Source organism: Vipera ursinii, assembly GCF_947247035.1.
Source record: "Vipera ursinii genome assembly, chromosome: 4".
Classification (NCBI taxonomy): domain Eukaryota; kingdom Metazoa; phylum Chordata; class Lepidosauria; order Squamata; family Viperidae; genus Vipera; species Vipera ursinii.
The window spans coordinates 61,047,052-61,074,763 of record NC_139514.1 but is presented as its reverse complement, the minus strand read 5'-3'; the positions used below and the strand labels follow the sequence as shown (position 1 = coordinate 61,074,763).

General features: G+C 34.9%; 1 protein-coding gene and 1 pseudogene across 8 annotated transcripts in view; one reads left to right on the top strand and one right to left on the bottom strand.

Annotated features, from left to right (window-relative positions):
• Positions 1–27,712, bottom strand: part of DMD (dystrophin) — a 906,062-nt gene that overhangs the window by 642,059 nt on the left and 236,291 nt on the right. The gene's annotated exons all lie outside the window — the stretch shown is intronic.
• On the top strand, positions 18,945–22,189 carry LOC310640560 (putative E3 ubiquitin-protein ligase HERC4; annotated as a pseudogene). Its single transcript has one exon. The product of its transcript is annotated as a putative E3 ubiquitin-protein ligase HERC4 (transcript).

Sequence of the window (27,712 nt, the reverse complement as noted above, 5' to 3'; positions counted from 1 at the left end):
GATGGGCACGGTTTCTCCATGACACTCCGGCCCGTGGGTCGGCAGTTTGACACCCCTGTGCTAAGTGAATCAGTGGAATTGTTAAGTGAGTCACACGGCCTTTAAGTGAACCCTGCTTCCCCTATTGACTTTACTAGTTGGAAGCTGGCTGGGAAGGTTGCAAATTTTGATCAGGTGACCCCAGACTCCAAACTTTGATCAGGTGACTGTGGGGATGCTGTGGTTGTTATAGGTGTGAGGACTAGTCATAAGTGACTTTTTCCAGTGCAATTGTGCACTTTGAACTTTAAATGGTTTCCAAATCTTATATTTAAAATTCTGCTTATACAGTACATGTATTCTACTTTAAAAGTAATTTGAAATAAATGCTTCAGAAGAGCTGGCCTTTGTATAGGCTTTGACGATTACTTTTAGTAGACATGTAGAAGATTACCTTCAATATATTTTGTGTCAATGGGCATTAGAACAAAAAGCACAAATTTTATTTGATCTCCAGTGTTACAAAAAATGTATTTGCAAAACACAAGGCCCCTCTCAAGTTTAGGTAGGCTTCCAAATTCTTGTTTAAATTATTTAAGAAGAGACAATTGATGTTGCCAGCCAGAATTTATGGCCTTGGTACTATCTTCAGTCCCTTTTTTGTAATATTGATGAGCCTTTGTAGATTCTAAATTGTAAATGCATTTACAGTATCGATCCATGTTTATTGTTACTTCACTGCCTTCAACGTTTTATTTTTATTTATTTATTTTTTACAAATTTTATTGATTTTCTAATATTACATTCACATATTTGAAAAGTAACGTGGTGGCTGGGTAGTAGTAATTCAACTACATACAGATATCATTAGTACAGATTTCAAATTGCTACCATAAACATTTCTTTTTCCCTTCATATATACTATCTATTTGTAAATTTAAAGACAAGTTTTATCCTATTAATCACAGAAAAAATAACTTTCCCGTTTACCCTCTACGCCAACAAATTAAGGATACAAATGATATCCTTCCTTTTTGCTAATTTTCAGGTTTTTTTAAGTAGTAATCAAAATTTCTTTTTATTTCAGTATTTAATACTTCCTCTCTTCCTCTTTTTATCTGCTATCTCTTACTTAAATTGATAATTTTCATTTTTAACATTCCATATAGACCTATTTATTACATTCAACAATAAGTTTTTAGCTTATCTACATTATTCACCTTTACATGACCTTTATGCAGAAATCAATATAAAATGAGGACCCAGATTGTTGGGGGCAATTAAGCTGACTTTGTAATAATGCCGCTTGGGGGGTGTGTGAAAGCCCTAATAAGCAGGCATATACATAGAATGAAGGCTACTGCTAAGCACATTGAGTTGTGCTTTAGATTGTAAGCCGCCCTGAGTCTTTGGAGAAGGGCGGGATATAAATGGGATTAAAATAAAAATAAAAAATTAGCTATTAGTATTTATACTGCTAAATTTTAATGACCAAATTTTTTTCTTTATCTCAGTTCATAACAATGTCTTGTGTTCAACATACACAACTTATCTATTTAAGTATATTTTGTTTCAGATTTCAATAAGATGGTCGAAACTCCATTCTTCTTGAGTCTTATTTTGGCTTTTTTCCTTTGCCAAATCATCTTCCATGTCTTTGTTTTTGGGTCATCGAACCAATCTCCTTGTAATATCATGGATATTAATTGATATTGGCAAAGCCATCCAGTCACCATTTTTTAAGAGTATTTGTAGGTCTAGTGGGTCGTCTCTTTATTCTTCCATATCGACGTGGTTGTTCTGAATTGTTTGTCTTCTCATCCAACTGTTCTTTTTCTAGATCCTTTAGTTCCTTCTGAGTTGTATAAGAAACCTTTTCCTTTTTCAAAGTTGTCAATGTCTTTTCTGGATTTTCAAATATCAATATTTGTTGAATAGTAGATTATTGTGTCATTGCATTTGAATGTTTTATTTTTTTCTATTGTATTTTGTATACATGGTTCTTTAGTTGTGGTAAAGTCTGGGCTTTCATATCTGGGCTGTCTTCTTGTTCCTTCACATAGCCTCTTAGTATTTCATTGGTTGTGGTAAGAATTTGGATTAGTGTTTTCAACATAGAGAGATTAGTGTTTTCAACATAGCGAGAGTTTGTTGATCTTCATCCATAAATAAATTTTGTTCCTGGTCTTCTTCCATATTGGTATTTTAAGCTAAAGGCTTTACACTTAGAAAATCCAAGAGAGAGAATTTTTTTTTCTAGGTAGGGAACACAAAGCCTTTCACAGCTGTTATTTCAAAGTTCTCAAAGTTATGTGTCTTATCTATTTCCCTGGGCAGTCAGCCAGATCCCTTTTAAAGTTTCCCTTTGAGTCACAAAGTTGTCTTAATCTTTTCAGTTTTTCTTTTTTCTTTGCATAAGAAACAATCCAGATTTTCAACAGAAGTAGACAATGAAAAATAAGAAATAAAAAATCTTTCAGTCCACATGCTTTGAGAAATAAAGTTCCAACTGGGATTCAGTTACTTTTTCAACATTTAGAATGCCCCTGGGTATTTAGTCACCACTCTTTCTGGAGGGAGGGCTAAATTCCCCCTTCCCTCACTGCAGGGGGAGAATGCTTAGCAGCTTAAGAAGGTACAGAAAGTTATTAGGGTGTAAAAGAGGTAGATCTCACCCAGTCTCTTCCGCGCTGCTTTAAGAGTTGCCTGGTGGAAAATGTGACTTCAGCTGTTCACAGCCTAGGGATGAGCCATAATGGCTGGACCTTTCGTACACAGCTTTGGAGGGATCACCAGGTCTAACGGGAGAGTTGTGGCTCTCCCGTGATCCAGCGAACACCCTTCCTTGCTGGTCGCCTCTTTGGGGTGACTTTCGGCCCTTTTTAGGGGCCCCCAGCGATGCAAAACTGGATGGGGGAGAGAGACCCAGTCTCCCAGCCGTCCATAGAGGCTGCATGGCAAACTGGACTGCCTCCAACGTTTTATTTCACCAACTGCATGTGTCCTTTAGCTGTTTCTTAAGAAACATTTTAAAAAAACATCTGTCACTTCAGTGTAGAAAGATTTAAGTAAGTCTTAATTAAAAACTCCAGTTTTCTCTAGCTTTATGTACAGTTTAAAGGAGGGGAAAGGTATACAGGTAATCCTCAGTTAACTAGAGCAAATGAAGTTGGAATTTCCATTGCTAAGTAATGTGGTCATAAAGCATGACATCACATGACCGTAATTCCAGCACTCATTTTCATGATTAAGTGAGGATTTGGGGGCATTAAGCAAGTCTCAGCCAGATTGCAAGCAGGCTGGCAGACAGCTAAGATGAAGTGCAAGGCCCAACCCAAGTACAATGGGAGCAGGATGGCTGTTAGCAGGCAGGAGAGGTTGTGTGGGGATGATCCAGAAGGAGCTGTGTGAGTATGGTAGGACCAGGGTTGGCTGTGTGTGAATGACTTAATGACTTGTGATCTTCCTTGCTGGCTCACGAATTGGCTTTGCTGTTTAATGCTCTAAACCTCCAGAGTTACTTCGAAACAAGATTGGTAATAACTAAATTGAATAAATAAATAAATAAATGGCAACCATGCTGCAGCTGCAAGGAGTTTCCTACCACCCTGGACATTATATGAATAGTTGGAGTGTATTTGATCTAGCTGCATTTTCCCTTCCATTTGTAAATGTTTGTATGATTAACACAATTCATTCATTTTATTCAGCGATTATTCCACAATAGTTTAGTCTCCAAATTTCAGAAATGTAGTGTTTTATCCTTGTACAATCAACATCAAAAGACTAAAAACAACAAACATGACACCCAGTCACTTTCCCTGCCTTATTCCATGCTCTGAATTTTGTAAGCTGTAAAAATCATCACAACCTTTGTGAGAGGGGAAGCATAGAAAGCAGCCATAGCATCAATCTGTTCAGCTAAACAAAGCCTGGTGAAACACTGATACAGTGCTATGGCTTTTTGTTCCATAGATGAAAATGACTCAGTGGTCCAACATCATGACATTTGATAAATGGGACATGGAGCCATTCTAAAAACACTGTAAATGTCATACATTAAAAGTCCCCCAATAGACAATAAACTGATCACACTGATTCAAAATTTGTGATTTTCAGATCATAAAGCTCCTTGGTGGAGCAGTGGGCTAATGCCTCCTTAAGTAACACCACCTGCCTGCAATTAGTGCAGGTTCGCATCCCACCAGGCTCAAGGTTGACTCAGCCTTCCATCCTTCCGAGGTAGGTAAAATGAGGACCCAGATTGTTGGGGGCAATTAAGCTGACTTTGTAATAATGCCACTTGGGTGTGTGTGAAAGCCCTAATAAGCAGGCATATACATAGAATGAAGGCTACTGCTAAGCTTGTAAGCCGCCCTGAGTCTTCGGAGAAGGGCGGGATATATATGGAATTAAAATTTAAAAAAAATTTAAAAATTAAGTGAAAATTTCATTTACTTTCCATTGTACTGCAAAGCAATCTTGACTAGTTCCCAAAAGAAGTGGAGGATTTCACCATTAGGCTCAAAGAATAGTGTCTCTTCCCAAACTATTAGAGAAATACACTGGGATCCTGAGATGAGAAAATGAGAAATGTGTGGTTTAATTTTTTTCCATTACAGCTTTTACATACTGATAGTTTGCACTTTCTTAGTTTTGATAATGAAATTTTGTAAGGGCATAATTGAAGACATTTCTTCTGTCTGCTAACAGGAGGCAAAATGGACCAGATATTGCTGGAAAGTATACTTTTGCTCTAAACTTATTCACCTCTATGTGCCCTGATTAATAATGTAGGAGGAGAAAAAGCATTCTGCAGTTATTTTGGGAAAATATTTTTTCACATTGGCCTTAGTTCACTTGTTATTTGAAATAACTTTTACAACCAAATTAATATTTATTATTAAGTGCTATTTTAAAAGCAACTTAAGAATTTTAATTTTAATATTATGGAAAGAAATAATGATTAAATACCTGTATCCTAATAATTATTAGAAGTTTGCAAGTGGGGTTTAATTCAATTCAAACATTTAAATTAATTTAGAATATTTATTTAACTCAATTGAATTTAATTTGTACAATTCAGATACATATCAGTCAACAAAAAATGGACAAAATGGTCCAAAATCAATTCATATTTGTTTGATATAATGCTTTGAATTAGTTAAAACACTGACTTACAGATCTAATATTGATTAGTCATATTAATATACACTCTATATTAGTACTAATAATTTGTTAAAACCAAAATAAGGAGCAATATATACATAAAATTAGTAAACATAAACAGCAGCATTTGTACAAGCTTCTGCTCCAGTTAAAATGACCAAATGCAATTCTGGGTCACAATGGAAGTTTTTCTCCATTTGTTCATGCATTAATATCAGAAGGCTCACACAAAAAGGATGCATACATAGGATTCTGTATCTCTGTCTCCATCATTCTGACCCCTTACCCTATTCTTTATTATTTTTAATATGTTTTCTTTGAACATTTTAATTACAATAGTAAAAGATAATACAAATTAAAAAAGAGAAAGAAAAATATAAATTTAGAAAATCACATTAAAAATATTGATTAATAATATCAGTGATCACATTTTTAAAAATAGCTTAAATAAAATATATAGAAAAGCAAATAAAACTGGGCACAAAGGCATTCTTTTAAAAAAATAGGGTTTCTTTTTTTTAAAAAAGTATGTCACAAACAATGACTAATAAATCACCTTTCTGAGTCTTCAAATGATGACCTGTCTCATATTTTTTGGCATAGTAAATAAATCATATTTCTTGTCCTCAAATATTAACATTTAAATATTTTGTTCTATCCAGACAAAAAAGTCACTTAGATCTTGATTTGTAAATTATTTATACTTTTGTTTCTAGTATTTAGTATTCATGGCCCAAATTACTATTCTACAAATTCTACATGTAATAGTAGCAGTGCCACTTTTCTTTTTCCAAACAATGAGTTATTTCTTAAGCAGATTAAAAAGAGCAAATTCCTAAATTCCTATATTCTGATTTTTATTAGTATTTAGCTATTTATGTAGGGACATGGTGGCTCAGTGGGTTAGGATGCTGAGCTTGTCGATCAGAAGGTCGGCAGTTTGGCGGGTCGAATCCCGAGTGCCGTGTAGCAGAGTGAGTGTCTGTTACTCGTCCCAGCTTCTGCCAACCTAGCAGTTCGAAAGCACGTAAAAATGCAAGTAGAAAAATAGGGACCACTACGGTGGGAAGGTAACAGCGTTCCATGCGCCTTTGGCATCTAGTCATGCCAGCCACATGACCACGGAGACGTCCTCGGACAAGCGCTGGCTCTTCAGCTTTGAAACAGAGATGGGCACCAGCCCCTAGAGTCGGAAACGACTAGCACACATGTGCGGGAGAACCTTTACCTTTACCTAGTTATTTATATACGTTTCTTACAAACCCATATAAAAAGTGTAAAAATTTGTAAAACTTTAACTAACATTCTTTAGAATTTTGTTCAGTATTTAATATAGGTTCATTGTAGTTGGCTAGGAATAAAATTCATTATCACAGCAAAACTCAATTACACATTTAAGTAAATAACCAATATCAAACTAAATTACAACTTAGTAAGAAAAGTAATGTGCGGGCTTAAATAACATTATGGCAAAAAAACCTTTTAGAATATTTTCTATATGTTTTGCTTAATATTTCTTATGTGATAAAATTACATATTAAAGTTGCAAAATCCAACTGCTAACTGTAAAAGATGGTCTAAAAATAAATCACAGTAAAGTAGTCCATATTTTAAACTTTTGCAATTTTAACAGAGAAGGAGCTTGGAACAGCCCAAAGTCTTGAAGTTTATTATAGTACTTTTTTATTTTTTGTCATGCTGAATTATTATTTAAGCATAATCAGTGGCTCAAGCAGGTAAAATGTTAAATCTGAAAGTACTCATATCAAAACAAAAATAATTTTTCTTCTACCTTTCTAGAAGCATTTTCATCACTCCATTGTTTCAAAGATGAAACATGGCTATCTTGATTTTGGATCATTTCCAAGATAATTGAAATAGTATTACAACACCTACAGGAGTGGCTATTTAGGTCTTACCATGATACACTGAATGGTCCTTTTACATCTAAATGCCATACTGCAATATCCTTCATCAATAATGCCAAATACCACTGAAGTCTGTTCAAGTACCATTGAACTAATTCTCAAGAAAGAAGAAAAATATAACTGTACTAATGTATTGCTTACTGGTTGAGGAAAGCACTGATTAAATTGTGTTAACTCTTGAATTATGTAAATAGCAAATGCTCTCTCTTATATTTTACAATAAGCGGGTGTTAATTATGCATCAAATACTATTTTGATCTTAGAAATATCAGTAGCCTGAAATCTAAATTATTTAGTGACATAATTAGTAATCTAAGCAACAGTATTACCAGCAAAATTAATTATCAATTTAAAATATGAACAATGGGAAGCCTGGCAACCTGCTGTTCACAAAGATGTTGGGTAAAGAATGTATTTTCAGGAATATATCATATTTTTGCACCTGGGAGGATGACCCAGTTTTGTTCTAGCCGATTGCACAACAAGCTGCTCATTTAAACTATTACAAGACATAAACTAATTGCTTTATCTTTACTGTAACTTGATGTTCTGTGGATATTCAGTTTAGGTTGGCAATATCATACCATTTATCTACAAATGAAAAGGAACGAAGGTTTTGTAGAAAAATAAATAAAAAAGACATTGTAAAATATGGAAGAAGGAAGGAAAACAATAGCAGTTAAATGGTATCTCTGCATACTCATTTCCTTTCAGTTTTATGTACTTATTGAAGAACAGGGCAGCATTGGAAGTCTATGCCATCCAGAAAGCCACAGGTATTTATAATTTTAGAAACTTAATAATCTAAATACAAATATAAACTTACAGTTAGATGGAAAAAGTGTTTCTCACCATTTCCTTGATACGTTAAGACACCTTCCAGAATTCTGTGAGTCCCAACACATTTTGAGACTGTCATATAAAGAAAATGAAGTAGAAATGGTTTCTACAACTGTGCCATTTTCTTGTTTAAAGAATTCTGGGGTATTTACAAAATGAATAAACTTTACTAGGCCATATTTTTACATTAAATCAAGTTGTACATTTACTCAGCCGTCTATGGGCAAAACAGTTTGTGAAATGTATTCTTAGTAACAAGAGAAAATGGGTGTGTAAACAAAAGGATGAGCAAATATATTTTATGGGAAGAAAGAACAAAAACAGAACTGGGTGATAGGTTTCTATTAATAAAAATGAATAAGTACCACAAGGAATTGATTTATATTTTATAACTATAAACAAACTAAGTTACTGTTGCTTGAATTAAAATCTAAGCATTTTCCCATATTATTAAAACCTGCTGGGCAGTGTTTTCTAAGATTAAGGAAATATGATGTGAGATGCTTTTAACTACTACAATTATACTATTATCATTATAACCTTACTATTATTGTCATCTTGAACTGCATTCAAAGCAGCTCATAATTTTAAAAATAATAAAATTTGATTAAAAACAAAAAAAATAACTTGAAGGGGAGAGTTGTTTGCTTTTTTATAGATTACCCTAACTTTTTATTACTTGTACTCCTTTCATCAATAGTCTAATAGTAGTTTAGCGTATTTGAATTCCCTGTTTGAATTCTGGTGAACAGAATCTAATTAGTTAAATCAGTGGTGGGATTCAAATATGTGAACAACCATTTTTCTGTGTGGATGCCACTTCCAGAAGTCCATTCTGGGCCTGGGCAACATAAAATTAGCTACCACTTCTGCTGAAGTGGTGTGAACTGGCTGAATCCCACCACTGAGTTAAAGGCTAAAGCTTTCATTTGGTGCAATAGCTACATTCTCATTCTATTCTTCCTTTACACAAGCAAGACTTCTGATCTTTGATGGGAAACCTCATAGTAAAAAAATTAAAAACCTAAAATGTAGAGAGAATTAAGAACAGGGACAAACACTAAAGCATGTTGTAGAAGAGAAGGAATTCCTGCAAGTATTTAGTGACATGAACATTAGCTGCTTTTTTAAAATCAGAAACATAAAATCAGAAACATCAAGTTACAATCTCAATGGGGGCTGGAATTTCAGTCAGAAGTTGTTGTGGTTTTAAGTCAAAGCATTGTGGGAACTGACTTGATCTTATGATTGTTTTACAACAGTTGTAAAGCAAATCACCACAGGTGTTACAGAAATCACATGGTCCTTCAGTGCTAATACCACTTTACAATGCTTTGGTAAGGCCACACCTGGAATACTGCATCCAGTTTTGGTCACCACTATGTAAAAAAGATGTCGAGACTCTAGAAAGGGTACAGAGAAGAGCAACAAAGATGATTAGGGGACTGGAGGCTAAAACATATAGGGAACGGTTGCTGGAATTGGGTATGTGTAGTTTAATGAAGAGAAGGGTGAGGGGTGACATGATAGCAGTGTTCCAATATCTCAGGGGCTACTACAAAGAAGAGGGAGTCAAGCTATTCTCCAAAGCACCTGAAAGCAGGACAAGAAGCAACGGATGGAAACTAGTCAAGGAGAGAAGCAACCTAGAACTAAGGAGAAACTTCCTGACAGTTAGAACAATTAACCAGTGGAACAATCTGCCTCCAGAGGTGGTGAATGCTCCAACACTGGAGGTTTTTAAGAAGAGACTGGACAGCCATTTGCCTGAAATGGTATAAGGTTTCCTGCCTGTTTAGGGGGTTGGACTAGATGACCTCCAAGGTCCCTTCCAACTTTATTATTATTATTATTAATTATTATTATTATTATTATTATTATTATTATTATTATTATTATTATTATTATTATTATTATTATTATTATTATTATTATTATTATTATTATTATTAATTATTATTATTATCTACATGGTTGTTAAGCAAATCTAGCAAATCCAATGGGCATTTTTTTGCCATTTTCAGCTAGAAAACAGCAAAATGTACCCTAATGATCACATGAAAGTGAAATGCTTTAACCAATCATAAATGTGAGCTAGTTGCCAAGCACTCAAAATGTAATCACTGGACTGTTGTGGGTGTGGGTGTGTGCAACATTGTAACTTGGAGGACAGGCCATAAATAGCTTTTTTGAAGTCCATTGCACCTTTGAACAGTCATTAAACAACCAATTGTAAATCGAGGTCCACTTGTATTCACCTTACACACGGAAGCAGCACTTTAATAGATGAAGCCATGCTGAACCTTCCTATACTTTTTAAGATATACTTTCCCTTAACATGTAATTCAGATTCTGTTCTATTTAGTTGTCTTGTCAACCTCGCTTGTTAACATCTCAGTTGATGACAAAACTGTCTTGACAAGTTGAAAGAATGCACACACAAAACCCATATTTAGCGAAAGAACAGTATCTAATCTAGATGCCTTAGATGAAGTCCTTTTTTTAGGATGTAAAAATTGGTTTACAAGGAGTGTCACTGTAAAAGGATTCATTATAAGCCTTCAAAGGGGTAAGTTGCATAAAATCAGGCAAGAAAACATCTCATTACTCCAGTTTTTAATTAATTCCTTTATATAAAAATAGAAAGGGGGGGGAGAATGGAAAGAACAACATATATTCTCAGTTGATACTCTTTCTATCCAGTAACACTTTCTAATTGTTTCCCAACTGCAACTAAAACAAAGCTACCTGAAGCATGGGACAATTACTAACACTAATTATATTTTAAAAACTATTTTAAATGAAATTCCAAAGAAAACTAAAAAATAAGATGATACTATTAGTAAAGAAATGTAATCAATAAAATAATTGCTTAAACAGGTAAAAAAATACTCCAATTACTGTTTAGGATTAAAACAGAAAGGAAAAGGAAAACCCTGGCTTACTAAGTAGAAGAATCATATTTATAAGAAAAATTAATTACCCATAATATAAATTTTCCAATATTTTAATAAAACTTTTAATGATTATATATAAGTACATTGAAGAAACACACTGGCATTTGATGGTAAGATAAATAAGATCTGAACGCCATCTTCTGTAACAAAGTTAGAATTATGTTCTTAAGCATTTTATGTGGAATAAAAATAAAATAACAAAGTATAAAATACATGTAAATCTTACACAAATTATGAACATTTCAGTAATAAATAGTGTAGTTTATGGGTTATGTGACAACCGTCAGGTAACTTTTTGCATTAGATCCACAATATGACTTTTTTGTGGTGCTTCTAAGTCAAAACAGGTATCTTGAGACTGGAAAAGTTTATGTATACATTTCACTTCTGTATCAACCCAGAGTTCATGTTCACTTTGATTCCTGCTATAAGAAATAATCAGTATCCTATACAAAATCTGATGTACTCCCAGACTGACAAATGATATATACCAGTGTTATACACATCTTCACAATGGGAATTTTTCATTTGTTTACTGATTTGTAGTGGCTTTTCATGGAGAAAACTAGAGAGTTCCAGAAAAACATCTACTTCTGCTTCATTGACTATGCTAAAGCCTTTGATTGTGTGGATCATAACAAACTGTGGCAAGTCCTTAAAGAGATGGGCATACCAGACCATCTTATTTGTCTCTTGAGAAACCTATATGCGGGCCAAGAAGCAACAGTGAGAACTGGACATGGAACCACTGATTGGTTCAAAATTGGGAAAGGAGTCCAGCAAGGCTGTATACTGTCGCCTTGCCTATTTAACTTATATGCAGAGCACATCATGAGAAAGGCAGGGCTAGATGAATCAAAAGTTGGAATTAAGATTGCCGGAAGAAACATCAACAACCTAAGATATGCAGATGATACCACTCTAATGGCAGAAAGTGAAGAGGAACTAAAGAGCCTCTTGTTGCGAGTGAAGAAGGAGAGTGCAAAACTTGGGTTGAAACTAAACATTAAGAAAACCAAGATCATGGCATCTGGCCCTCTCAATTCCTGGCAAATAGATGGGGACGAAATGGAGGTAGTGACAGATTTTATTTTCCTGGGCTCCAAGATCACTGCAGATGGGGACTGTAGTCAAGAAATTAAAAGACGCTTGCTCCTGGGGAGGAAAGCCATGGCAAATCTAGACAGCACACTAAAAAGCAGAGACATCACCCTGTCAACAAAAGTGCGTATAGTCAAGGCTATGGTCTTCCCAGTTGCAATGTATGGCAGTGAAAGCTGGACCATAAGAAAGGCTGAGCGCCAAAGAATTGAAGCCTTTGAACTCTGGTGCTGGAGAAGACTCCTGCGAGTCCCTTGGACTGCAAGGCGATCAAACCAGTCAGTCCTAGAGGAGATCAACCCTGACTGCTCTTTAGAAGGCCAGATCCTGAAGCTAAAACTCAAATACTTTGGCCACCTAATGAGAAGGAAGGACTCACTGGAGAAGAGCCTCATGCTGGGAAAGATTGAGGGCAATAGAAGAAGGGGACGACAGAGAATGAGGTGGCTGGATGGAGTCACTGAAGCAGTAGGCATGAGCTTAAATGGACTCCAGAAGATGGTAGAGGACAGGAAGGGCTGGAGGAACATTGTCCATAGGGTCGCGATGGGTCGGACACGACTTCGCAACTAACAACAACAAAGTGGCTTATATAATGATAAAACTCTCATAATCTCGAGGTATTTAAAATATCTTCAAAAGGTATTTTATTTCAAAAGTATTCAACAGCATAATTTGTACATTTCTCCAGTTAAACAATTAATAAAATATTAAATAATTTTAATAGTAATAACTTTGTCATTAGACTATCTGAAAATATATAAGTTGTAATTGAATTGATGCTATCATTATCAGTGAAAGATACATTCTTAATAAAGTGCTTCATACAGAAATATGTTTCACATGGAAACAGAGAATAGATAAAACAAAGTAACAAAATGAATGGGTAATTCTGATGCAAATCCAATTTAGGTGGAAAGTATAATCTATCAGGTAATATTAAACTGCCCCTCTCCAAACAATTGATTAACAAAAATATTTGAAACAATCTATGTATAAGCTGTATGTTCTAAAAATCTTATATAGGTATTCAGAGGCTTTTTTTGTTTCTGAGAAACAAGAAAACAAAAGTATTCCCAACAGTTAAGGAAAAAAAGTTAAATACTGAGAACTGAAAACATTAAGGCTTCCAATTTATGTGCTTAATGAAACCGTTCATTGTCTACACAGCAAATCTTTACATACAAATTAAAATTATTTTTTGTAACTGTCAGAAATTTCCAGCAGTGCAGAAGAATGTATTTTACAATCTCAGGGCTATTGTTAAGCCATTGGACAGCAATCTCCCTTAAGCGATCAGAATCTTGACTTGTGTTTAACTTTACCTTTTTTATTTTTAAAATCTGCAATTACTGTTAAATTCACAGATCTGAAAGTGAAATAAATTTACAGGAGAATAATGCTTTTCTGACTCCACATAATCAAGGCAAGCAGTTTTGTTTAACATGTGCAGCTGAGATGAAAATGTGGGAGTCAATTGTAAAGTCATTATACTTTTTCTCTAAGTAATGAAAACATCAGAGTTGATGCAATATATAATTATAAGCTAATGACACCATCCAAAAGAGCAGTTCATGGATGTTATTCAGTTTAAGAAGAGAGATCTAAATAATTGGAAACTACCTACTGGAAGATTTATTATTAATACAAATCTTAATTTTAATGTGATATTAAGATAGCACTTCATTTTCTAATTTAGGAAAAAAACAGATGTTTCTTTCTTCTCAATGTATTTAGGGGGGGAACTATATGTAGGAAGCATTGGTCCGAAATTAAAGGAAGGAGCATTGATCATCTAATCCTTAATAGCACAGGGATTTCAATTGCTATCACAATTTACTACAGACTACTCTGAATGGCTACCTGCATAACTCTTTCTAATTTCGATTTTCTTTTTTCCAAGTAAATATTTCTAGATTTGGCACTCTTCCCAATGTTTATTTCAGACTATGATGAAAAGCTGTTTCATATATATACACCAAGTTCAGTATCATATAATATATATTTGGATAGCTTCTACATATAAGATTAAAGATAAAGTAAAGAAATATACAGAAATGAAGTAGCAGAAGTTCAATTTGAAGACTCAGCTACAAGGATATTCAATCGAATTAGTGAATCAAATAAAATTTCTGAATTAGATTGCCAAGTTAAAAAAAAAATCATCATTTAAAATTATCGTTCTACAGTACATTATTTTTTTCCTAATGAGTTTGAAGAGAGAATTCAACCTTTTCAATTTTCTCATTTTATTGAATTAGTAAACCAGACTGAACTGACCATTCAAATCTAATAATCAAAACCTGGAACTGAGTTGTATACTGTAATGTACTGACATCCTTGTCAGCAGTTTGGCAGTTCTCACCGGCTCAAGGTTGACTCAGCCTTCCATCCTTCTCAGGTCAGTAAAATGGGGACCCAAATTGTTGGGGGCAATATGCTAACTCTGCTTATATACCACAATCTACAGTATGATGATTCTACCCAGTCAGGTTTGTTCCTCTAGATGCTTAATTCTTCTTGCTTGATTACTCCTTGAACTAATTTACCCTGATAATAGATTCTTGGATTTCAGTTTTTTAAAAAATTGGGGCTATATTCAGACATATCTGTTTCACAATATTTTTGATAAACAGGGTGGTAGGTATTCTACTACACAGTAGTACCCCTCATTTTATAACATGAATAAAATCCACACACACGTTCACAACAGAAGTAGCCTGACAGTGGGACATCTGTAAAACGGAAATGTTTGCTTCAGTGAAGCATTTTGTGCATGGATGCAACTTGTTCCACATGATAATATTTCATAACACTAACATGTTCTGCTTTGACATTTTGATTAGAAGCACTGAACTAGAGCTGATTTTTCTAAACCAGCTGCATTTTTCCAGAAATATTGAGTAGACTAAAGCAGCCATCTAGCTGCTTTCAAATTGGTGTCAGTTCTACTTTGGGCACTTCAAAAGAGGGCTTCAGTCAAATTGATAAGTACTTTATTTCTTGTATTTATACAGGACAACAAACAATTATAGTGCTGAAACTGTAGAAGTTGATGCAAGCTGCTCCAGGCTCCATATATTAGTATCAATAGGAATAAGTTGCTTTAACCAAACAAAAGTAGTATCATCAGTGATGGAATTCAGCTGGTTCGCACAACTTCGGCACAACCAGTAGATTATTTTTTGTTGCCCAGGCCCAGAACGGACTTCCAGAAGCTGCATCCACACAGAGAACTAGTTGTTCACATATTTGAATCCCACACTGAGTATCATGCTGTCAAAATGCAAGGTCTGTCCCTGCCCATGCACACAACATCATGAAGCACATACAAAAAGAGCATAGCCAGTGACACAATGTTGCAATAATGTTTTTGTCAGATTGACACATAATAGATGAACTTTTTGGTAGTCAGTTATGTAGGAAGCACATTACAATAGTAATGGGGGACTTTAATTATCCTGACATAAACTGGGAGACAAACTTTGCACCAAGTGGAAGATCAAACAGATTCCTGACAAACCTAGCAGACAACTTTGTTTCCCAAAAAGTAGAGAAGGGAACTAGGGGATTAGCCATATTGGACCTAATTCTCACTAACAGGGATGAAATGACAGAAGGTGTTGAAGCCACAGAAACCTTGGGGGGGGAGTGATAATGCAATATTGGAATTCAACCAGTGGTGGGATTCAGCCAGTTTGTGCCAGTTTAGCAGAACTAGTAGCTAAACTTTTGCTGAGTTCAGAGAACTGGCTGAATGCACACTGCTTCTGGAAGTCCAGTCTAGGCCTCAGAGGTGTGGAGGAGGTCTCCCAGGACTAGAACGGCCCATCAGAAGTGTGTGGATGCCACTTCTGGAAGTCTGTTCTAGGCCTCGGATGCCCAGGCCTGCATCCAATAAGAGAACTAGTTGTTCAGGTATTTGAATCCCACCACTGAATTCAACATTATGCAAGCACAACCAATAGAACACAGTCAACCTAGAGTCTTGGGCTTCAAGAGCGCTAATTTCAATAAACTTAGACCTTGGCAAGAATTCCATGGATGAGAATCCTCAAGGGGAAAACAACTCAAGAAGCTTGGGAAATCTTGAAAAGTGAGATAATAAAAGCCCAGTCTAGCACAATAGCAACAAAGAAGAAAAATAACAGCTCTCAAAAGAAACCAGCATGGCTACATAAAGAAGTCTCTGATAAATTGAAAGACAAAAAGGACAAGTATAAAAAGTGGAAAGAGGGGCACATAACTAAGGCAGAATATCAGTAAATAGCCTGAGCCTGCAAAGATGAAGTGAGGAAAGCTAAGGCTCAGAATGAACTAAGGATTGCGACAAAAGTCAAAAATAACCAAAAAGCTTCTTTCAACATGTAAAAAACAAGGCAAAAGTCAAGGAAATGATTGGCCCAATGAAGGTGACAAGCAACAGGGAGAAAGCAGAACTGTTTGTCCTTGAGAAAGAAAGGATCTAAACCATTCTGGAATATCCATAGCAAGTATCACTGAAGATTGTTATCTGAACTATGTAGCTCTGGGTGGTTTGTTAACCATCCTGGAAAACCCTGAAAAGAAATGATATGAATTTCTTTGATAGCCACCCACGTGGCTTAAGCAGTTTTTCTGCTTAAGAATTGCTTAGAAAATCATTTGGGTGTGTCTTTTTTCTATAAATTACAGTTTATAATTTCAAATACATTGAACAATTAAAGACACTGAACATTACTTAAACTAAGGACAGAAAATTAATATGTATTTTGTTGGAGTGCATACACATTTAGAAATTATTTCATTTCTTTTTGTAATTAATAAAGTTTTAGTTCTTCTCATTTCAAATATGTCACCTACTCCCATTAAGGCTGGACAGCAAAGTTCAGTCAAATTGATCCCTGAATTGATGTACAGCTCTACCTGTAAAGCCTCAAATAAAATATAACATTAGATCTTATGCATAATGCATGCAGTATTTTCATGTTGTCCTTCAGTTTGATAGAAATCAGCTAGATAAGGGTGGAGGCATGTTCTACAATAATGAAATAGCAGATGGAACAGGGAAAATTCACATGAATTGTAACAAACTTCTTTTTTTCTTTTAAAACAAATCAGTTGTTACTAATACATTCCATGAAATCTCAAGGCTACACTGAGCTGAATATTGACAAAATAAGTGCAAGGGATTGGGGTACTTGCTAGTGAGAAAATATTTCTCATCAACAAAATTCCTTTATTGAATCATTGAGAATTTATCTGTACATATTAGATGACATTTTGATACTAGTAATTGAAATTATCTTACAGTTCTGGATCATTTTTGTCTAATTTCCATAGAAATAAGGTTATTGATAAGGTAGTCAAGTTGGAGTTAGAGAAGACTCTTTATCTAGATGACTTCTGGTGGACCCAGAATAGGAGTGATGCTACTATCCTTGTTGCCCTACATCTATCAGCCACATTTGATATCATCAGTCATAGTATCCTTCAGGATCAGCTTTAGGTAGTGGCAATGGGTAATACAGTATTACATTGTTTCTCCTTTCTCCATCACTGGTTCTAGCCAATGTTTGGGGTGGTGGTGGAGAAGTTAAACAAAAAGCCTTTGATTTTTCAGAGTGCCTGATATTCTTACCTTACCGATTTGATGTCTATATGCATCTGATGAAAGAGATCATCCTTCAGTTTGAGGTCAGTTATTATTAGTATGCTGCTGATATTTATGTGTATATTTTGAGTTCTTGCAGGCCACGTCTCATTTCATAGAGGCTGTTTGAGCTTAGATACAGGGGAGCTGGCTTAAGCTCAACCCTAGTAAAACCAAGTGGCTGTGGGTGCTTGGTACTTAAAATCTGGGGACCTGCTATCTTGGGATTGCCCTGCCCTGCTCAAGATTGGTGCACAAAGTTGTCATTTCAGATTTAACATAATCATTTGAATTCATGAAAAAATATACAAATTCATATGATGAGCTTTTTAAACTTTCTTCTTTCCCCTTAGTTTGTGTTTGTGCATGTGTGTTTTTCTTGCAATATTTACTGTAGGGAATGAATGCCAAGATTCATATATGAAAATTCTCTGTCAAGTTCTAGTTATTTGATAGAACAGTTTTTTGAACTTGCAGCCTACATTTCTTGGAGAAAAGTTAGCTTACACTAAAATGGAATGGAGACTCTTTTTTCTCTTTGCACTTTGACAAGTCAAACATACATTAGGCTCATGGTAAGATGAAAAGTTTAATTTTGCATATATACATTACTAATTAACTTTGCAATACAGCTCAATTATAGCTTAATCAGAGATGCATTTTCTTTCCCTGATCACTGTTTACTAGTTATGTTCAAAACCTTCATATCTGAGGTTTTCATAATGTCCTCTCTCTTTTTTCCCCCAATACATCTTCTATGAAATATTACCAAAACTATGGAGAATCTTTCTACAGGGAAACATCGTTTGAACTGAAAGGAAAATACAATAAGTTTCATAAGAGTAAGAGATTTCCCATGATAAAAAAACCTTGTTGTTTTATCAGTTCCTCATACTCACCATATATAAATAATAACTAAAATAATTATTTTTTGTTTCTTCTGAAATAAAGCGAATGTTCCCAGGAAGATTGGTGTATCTTGCACTGTGCTATAAAAGGGCACCTCTTTTAATAACAGAGGATTAAATGAAAATCTCCAGGAAATATTTATTCAGAGAATATTTTTATTATTTACCTAAAGATACTCTATTTTATTTTATTTATTTAAGAATTGATTTTTGTAAGCCCAGCTGGAAGGCAGCCTCAACACGGTCACTCCCGAGAAAGGAAGGGATGCGTAGCGGCCGCAATTAAAATTGTACATGCAGTTATTGACATGAAAGCATAAATACTGCTATGCACTCAAGGCAACATCATCTTAAATATCTCCTAAGTGTGTAATGCTGGTGGAACGCTTTTGCAGATTGAAGTTGGCAGAATACTGAAAGGACTTGCAGCATGTTATGTTGGGGAAATGCATCTTTTGAACAACTTGGATTGGGCGGTATTGATGAAGAGATTGTCCTGGAACCCAGAAGATGCAGCTTCTTTGTAAACAGAAAAGTTCAAGATGTTGGCTGTGGACTGAGGCATACTGTATTTGTATTGGATGATGGGACTGTGTATACCTGTGGATGTAATGATTTTGGACAATTAGGCCTTGAAAAATCTAGAAAACGACCAGAGCAAGTTGGTGCCTTGGATGCTCAAAATCTTGTCACTGTTTCTTGTGGAGAAGCGCACACATTAGCATTAAATGACAAGGGTCAAGTCTATGCCTGGGGTTTTGCTGTGGATGGGCAGCTGGGCTTACCTGGCACTGAGGAATATACCAGAGTCCCCAGAAACATTAAAAGCTTATCAGACATTCAAATTGTACAAGTGGCCTGTGGCTACTTCCATTTCCTTGCACTTTCTAAAGGAAGTGAAGATTTTTCCTGGGGTCAGAATAAGTATGGACAATTAGGATTAGGTTATGAATATAAAAAGCAAGCATCTCCACAAGTAATCAAATCTTTATTAGGGATCCCTTTTGCCCAAATAGCAGCAGGCGGTGCCCATAGCTTTGTATTTACTCTTTCTGGAGCAGTCTTTGAATGGGGCCGAAACAAATTTGGGCAACTTGGTCTTAATGATGAAAATGATAGATACGTCCCCAATCTTCTGAAGTCACTAAGATCCCAAAAAATTGTTTATATCTCCTGTGGAGAAGATCATACTGCAGCCCTTACAAAGGAAGGTGGAGTGTTTACTTTTGGAGCTGGAGGCTACTGGCAATTAGGCCATAACTCTACTGCGCATGAGATAAACCCCAGAAAAGTTTTTGAACTTATGGGGAACATTGTCACACAAATTGCCTGTAGAAGGCAGCACACACCTGCATTTGTTCCTATGACTGGAAGAATTTACTCTTTTGGTCTTGGAGGGAATGGACAGATAGGCATGGGAACAACCAGTAATAGGAAAAGTCCCTTTCCAGTTAAAGGAAATTCGCTTCCATACAGTGGCCAAATTCCACTGAATTCAGATGGTGAAGATTATTTTTGTGTAAAGAGGATTTTTTCTGGTGGAGACCAAAGCTTTTTACATTATGTTACTCCACAGGATTTGGTACCAGCAGATGACTTCAGATATCCAAATGCTTCAAAACAAATCTGGACTGTGAACGAAGCTTTTATTCAGAGATTAATAAACTGTTTGTCTTCAGGTGCAGGGAGACTCTCCGTGGAGATAGCAAATGAAATAGACAAAGTTTTCTTCTGCTGGTTGCCTAAATCAGGGGTAGGCAAACTTGGCTCTTTTATGACTCGTGGACTTCAACTCCCAGAATTCCTGAGCCAGCTATGCTGCGAGGCTTTTATTTCACAAACTTGTACAGTCAGAACACCCACACATCTCAGCAGGTGGCAGCCAGCTTCTTGGAGAAGAATCTTATTCCTAAGCTGACCAGCTCCTTGCCTGATGTGGAAGCATTAAGACTATTTCTAACACTTCCAGAATGCCCCTTGATGAACGAAGCAAGCAATTACATGACTTTGGCTATTCCATTTGCAACTGTTATCGTGAATCTAGAAAAAGTTCCATTGAAAGTACTTGAAAACTGGGGGTCTATATTGGAACCTCCATTGTTCCTCAGAATAGTGGAACTTTACAAAGATGTTGTAGTCCATCTTCTGAAACTGTACAAGTTGGGTATCCCTGCTTCAGAGCAAAGAATCTTTGCAAGCTGCCTACATGCTTCGCTCAAAGTTTTGGAAATATTACATAGGGTGAATGAAAGAGGCGGGCAGATAATACAATATGATAAATTCTACATACATGAAATACAGGATTTGATTGATATAAGAAATGACTACTTCAGCTGGATCAAGCAGCAGGCATATGGAATGGTGTCAGATGGACCAGTTACAATTTGCACCTATCCTTTCATATTTGACGCTCAGCCAAAGACAACACTCTTGCAAACAGATGCAGTCCTGCAGATGCAGATGGCTATTGATCAGGCTCACAGACAGAATTTCCCATCTATTTTTCTCCCAGTATTTGAATCTGTCAATCCATGTCTGATCTTAATTGTGCGCAGAGAAAATATTGTGTGGGATGCCATGGAAGTTCTAAGCAAAACAAAAAATCTAGATTACAAGAAACCTCTCAAGGTTATTTTTGTAGGTGAGGAAGCTGTTGATGCAGGTGGAGGCCGCAAAGAATTTTTCCTACTTATTATGAGAGAACTGTTAGATCCCAAGTATGGAATGTTTAGATATAATGAAGATTCGAGACTGATCTGGTTCTCAGATAAGACCTTTGAAGACAGTGACTTGATTCACCTGACTGGTGTTGTTTGCGGACTAGCAATATATAATTTTACTATTGTAGAACTTCACTTTCCATTGGCTTTATATAAGAAGCTACTGAATAAGAAACTTTCCCTGGAAGACCTCAAAGAGTTAATGCCTGATGTTGGCAGGAGTATGCAACAATTGCTAGATTATCCAGAAGATGATGTGGAAGATACCTTCTGCCTCAACTTTACAATTATGGTAGAAAAATTTGGGGCCACAGAAGTTAAAGAGCTAATTCCAAATGGTGCTGATATCCCCGTTGTCAAACAGAATAGGCAAGAGTTTGTGGATGCCTAGGTGGACTACATCTTCAATAAATCTGTGGCTTCTCTCTATGATGCATTCCATGAAGGCTTTCACAAAGTGTGTGGTGGTAAAGTTCTTCAGCTGTTTGAGCCCAATGAACTGCAAGCAATGGTGATTGGGAACACAAACTATGATTGGAAAGAACTAGAGAAGAATACTCAATACAAAGGAGAATATTGGGCAGAACATCCAACAATTAAATTGTTTTGGGAAGTTTTTCATGAGTTACCACTGGAAAAGAAGAAACAGTTTTTGTTGTTTTTGACAGGGAGTGATCTTATTCCTATACTTGGAATGAAGAGCCTTAATCTTATTTTCCAACCAACTGGAGGTGGAGATGGATATCTTCCAGTATCTCATACATGTTTTAATCTCCTTGATCTTCCAAAATATACCAACAAGGAAATACTCAGATCGAAGTTGATCCAAGCAATCGATCACTGTGAAGGCTTCAATTTAGTATAATGTAAAAACTCTGCACCATTTAATCATTTAATTGGGAACATTAAGCCAATGCTTAGATCCGCTTTGCAGTGTAAATGAGAGATACCCAAGTGGTGATGATTATAAGGTTGTTCATAAACTATATTGAGTGATCTGATTCTTTCACAGGAGCCATAAATCCTTCTATTAATAATTGTCTTGATGCAAACTGTGGAATTGCATTTTGCCATCTTAACAATAAAAATGCAATGTTGGAATAAACAGTAAAGTTTCATAACTAAATTTTAGTATTTCACATATTGCAAAAATGTTGCTGTGTGTGTGAAAGATGTACTTTTCTTTTCAAATCACTGAAAGTCAAATTAGATTTTAATTTTGTTAAAAGACTTTATTTAAGAGTTAACTATTTTTTCTCCTATTGTGCCTCACAAGGGTGCTAGATTTTGACATGAAAAATGTTGGCCAAACTGACATTGATTTTTGTGTTTGAAATCTAATGCCATAGAACATTAAAAAATGAAAGAAATATTTAATAGCCTACAAAATTGAAATTCAGATATTAGCACTTCTCATTCATAGAGAAATATATTAAAATGCATATCATGTTATTTACCGATTACTTATAAACTATTATAATTCTTGGGTCTGTAAACATTATTTACACAAAACAGTGCATCACATGGCAAAACCTTTTGCCTTATTTTATTGAGACAGAAAAGAGTTGGATTGGGGTGGGTCCTCAGCTAATGACCAGTGGAATTTGCTTTACCATTGCAATGTGAAGTGTTGGGATTCAAGTTGCTAAGTGATGCTTAGCATGCTTTAGCATGTTTTAACCACATTGCTTAGCAATGGAAATTCCAGTCCCAACTGTGGTCGTATGTTGAGTACTATCCGTAATACTTTTTTAATGCTGCTTTTGACAGTGCAACCTGCAATTTCCAGATGACAAATGAAGTAGAATATGTAAATCCCTCATGATTTTCTTTCACTGCCTAAAAGGGTATCTCTGTCTTGACTGTAGGCCTGATTGGGGAAAAAAAGTAGGTCCTTGCGAGGCCTTTTGCATCTTTCTTAATATATTTGTAGAGTTCTGAGGGGATGGGAAAGGAATCTGGTAAGGAAATATATATGAAATAATAACTCAACAAGACATGGGTTGTCTAGTAAGTATCTAAAATTAACTCCATGGGTTTTGTTTCTTCATTTGTTGTTTTTCTTCTCTCAGGGACCCTAAGAATTTAGAGCTATACAGAACTAAGAAATTCTCTTTCTTTCTTTCTTTCTTTCTTTCTTTCTTTCTTTCTTTCTTTCTTTCTTTCTTTCTTTTTCTTTCTTTCTCTCTCTCTCTCTCTCTCTCTCTCTCTCTCTCTCTCTCTCTCTCTCTTTCTTTCTTTCTCTTTTAAATATATTGTCCTAATATTGATTTTAGATTTTTTTTATAGCCAGTCATAATCTTATTTATGGAACAAATCTGTAGATGGCTTATTGTTTTCTCTTCCTGAAAGATCATAAAAGAAAATCACTTGCTCATAAGAAAGATTTACTTAATTGTCTAAGCTATAATTCTGCATAGTTATCAATAAATCAGAGGAAAAAATAAGAAGTTTAGGCTAATTCTCTACAAGACGAATTGAAGGAAAATTATAACAACACTTAGTCTGTATGAAGATATAACTGAATAGCTTATTGGCACTCCCACACACAATAGTTTCATTAAATAATAGAGTTATCAGTTAATACCATTTTTACAGATAGAACATGAATAATGTATATTTACAGAAAGTAGCGCATACACTAATTAATGTATGTACAAATGAAACCTCAAATTTTGTTTATCACATAATGTATGAGTATTAAAAGTACACAGAAGAGATAAAGATATTGTGCATGGTTTTGATGCAGTATTTTTTTCCTCTGAGATTATTATTTGTAATCTAAAACATCTAGAAAACAGGAAGGTTTCATAGTGATTGAGCCATTTAAGTGATTTATTATTCAAACTATTTTGCATATTTTATATGATTGGAAAATATATGTCTTAATAGAATTATTTGCTGCAGAATAGAAAGCTTAAGAAAACTAATGCAGAATAATAACTAATATTTCATATGAACTCCATATTCATCTGGAACTCATAGGTGTGAGTTTTACACATATTACTTCCTGACAGATGTTATATAAAAAGATGGTGTCACCTATAAGTGAAGGAAGGTATATTTAATAGTACAGGATATATTCCATTCAGTTTAAATGTCTATGGTGATTCTCAATCAGTTTACTTGTTGTACTACATTTTGTTGTATGGAAAATTGACTAACAATAATGAAAAAGTAATGACAAAAAATAAAAACAACAATTAGAGGAGGGACATATTATTCTCTATATATTCTATCTTGTAATTCATAAAATGTACAGGCTGCATAGTCTCAGATGAAGATAGACAGTAGCAAAATTACTTTCTCTTCTTCCATTTCAAAACTGTAGTATTTCAAAAGATACAAAAATGTATCCTGTGTTACCTTTATATGCACAAAAAGTTATCAAAATCTTTTTTTTTGCTCCTTCTGTGTTTATAAATATAACAGGATGAACATTATTTCACCTTTTACAGTTTAAAATTTAAGATGTTTAGATTTGGCACAATAAGCTGTAATAATAGTGGCAATACTATGCAGTATTCTGTGTTTATAAATATAACAGGATGAACATTATTTCACCTTTTACAGTTTAAAATTTAAGATGTTTAGATTTGGCACAATAAGCTGTAATAATAGTGGCAATACTATGCAGTATATCTATGTATACAAATCAGACATATTCACAATACTGCAGAGCTATATTAAATTTGTTGCTTTGGTTCCTCCAAGATACTTATAAATTAAAGTTATTTTCAAAGAAGCACACACTCAATATAAAAAAGAAAATCATTATTATTAGAATGAAAGCTGATGTAAAAATACTGAAGTTTTTATGCTATTTAACATAGGGTAACTCTGAACAAATGAGGAAGAATTGAAGCAAATTAATCTGACTAATTATCTTTAGCACGAAAATCAGTCTTATGACCCTTATAATTAACTTCTTATAATTTCTACTGCTAATTACTAGAATTACTAACAGAGAAGACACTTTGAATAAGTTAAAAAAGATTTCTCCTTGATAAATTACTCTGGGGTAATATTAGCTTTGCTTGTTTTTGTGGGTATGTTAAAGAAAAGAATTTACATTTTATCAAGATATCTTCAAGATACAATAATTTTCTATTACACATGTCTGATTATTGTTAAATGGGTTTTTAAGTTTAATTCTTTAACTATTCTTCTATGTTAGTTTAAACCCCTGGTGTTCAACCTTGGCAACTTTAAGACTTATGGACTTGAATTCCCAGAATCCACCAGTTGAAGTTCCCAAGTTCCCAAAGTTGGACATCCCTGATTAAAACTGATGTGAAAAGAGGCAGCAGAACCCATACATGGGACAACAGGAAGGAAACATTTGAAAAACAGTCCACCTTCATTAGTTTGCGAAGTCTGCCTAAGAAAACTTTTACAGTTTTCAAGATGATGTTTTTAACCCCCAACTGGCATGGCTTTCTGTGCGGTATTTACTTCCTGAATTTAACAACTATGTACCTTTTGAGAGTTTGGTATATTGCTGTCTGAATGCACTACATTTCCTAAAAAGGTAAAGGTTCCCCCGCACATGCGTGCTAGTTGTTTCCGACTCTAGGGGCCGGGGCTCATCTCTGTTTCAAAGCTGAAGAGCCAGCGCTTGTCCGAGGACGTCTCCGTGGTCATGTGGCCGGCATGACTAGACGCCAAAGGCGCATGGAATGCTGTTACCTTCCCACTGTAGTGGTCCCTATTTTTCTACTTGCATTTTTACATGCTTTCGAACTGCTAGGTTGGCAGAAGCTGGGACGAGTAACAGGCGCTCATTTTCTACCCTAGTTTAATTATTTTAAAAAGCCACAATTTATAGTGTACATCTGTTTTCCCCTTTTCTTTTCTTGAAAAATTGATTGGTTATATAATCAATCACGCTCTCTCCAAAGCTTTATTTCTAGATCTATCATATGCTTTCAAAAGTCTAATAGCAAAGACTGGTTACTTTGAACAATTATAGACAGGTGTATCTTTCCACATTTTTGATAAGGTGACATTAATTTATTTGTGTTAAATTTATATCCTATTTTACCCCTCCTGTCAGCATATTTTGCTCTGCAGCTACAGTATAAATGAAATATCTAACCTAAAATGTTAATCACAACACATTATACGGTTTAGAATGTTCAATTTAGAATATCCAATCAAGAATTGTCTTCATAAGCAGAACTTTTCCTAACATATTTTATTTAAGAAAAATTTACTTACTCTCAGTGACTCCAGGTGTTTTACAAAGATAAAAAGCTAATATAAAAACAATAACAAGCTATAACATCCTTTCCAGAAATATCAATCAATCAATCAAATAAGCCACTTGATGGGCTCCATCCTACTCTGGGTCCCCAGACCATTGGCAAAATGAGGTCTTCAGGGTGTTGCAAGAGAATGTCAAAATGGGGGCCAATCTTATCTCCATGGGGATGATGTTCCAAAGGGAGGGAGGGAGCCACCATGGAATATATCCTTCTTCTTGTTCCTGAAGAATCTCCTTAGGAGAGGGGATCCATAGCATTTCCTGCCTCCCCACTCTATATAATAGGTATGCTATGTACTCTGTATGTATGTATATGTAGATACATAACATGTAGCATATCTATATTTTACACTTTCTCCCAACTTCTTGGTCAGTGAAATAATTCTAGGATTCCATAACACATATGAAAAAGGGAATTCTGAATTATTTAAAATATACCTTCATGCAAACATTTTTTGATAGTACATTCTTACTATATTTGCAAGGCAATATACAAACAATAGTGAAAAGCTCATAGTGAAACATTATTTTGCACAAACAAGACATGACAAATTTTAAGTCTGAATTACTACAGTTGAACCTAGGAGGCCCTTAGTCTTTATTACAACTTTATTCTCTGTTTTTCAATCCTCAAATAAACACTTCTATGATTGAGACAATATTTTATTACTGCTTCTTTGTAATACTGGCGAAGGAGGTTCATTCTCAGAATCAAAGAAGACAATATCCATATCTGAGAAGTAAAAGATTGTTCCTTAAAAGAACTAGCTTAGATCCAACATTCCCCCCCAAAAAACCGCTGTTTTCAATTAAAACATACCATTTTATACTGATTTTACCAGAACCATTTTCGAAACCACAGCAATGAGTCACACTAGACTCAATCCTGCAAACAAAACAATTTCTTATATCTATAATTTATTACATAAATTAAATGTTTGTTTTCTTAATCATTTGACACATGACCTTTCAATATTCCTAAGCACAGAAATATTTTCTCTGAAAAAATATTAATTAATAAAATTAATAAACATATTACAATTGACCTATGGATTCTAACTTTAAAAAATTTCTGTTATTCACTATTCCAAAGTGAATACATAAAGACTCTCAACTGGGTTACAAAAACTCAATTTTTGTTTCAAAACCTAATGTGATTCATAAATAATATGTTATATTATAAAAGGAATGATCATTTGGAAAATAGTGGCG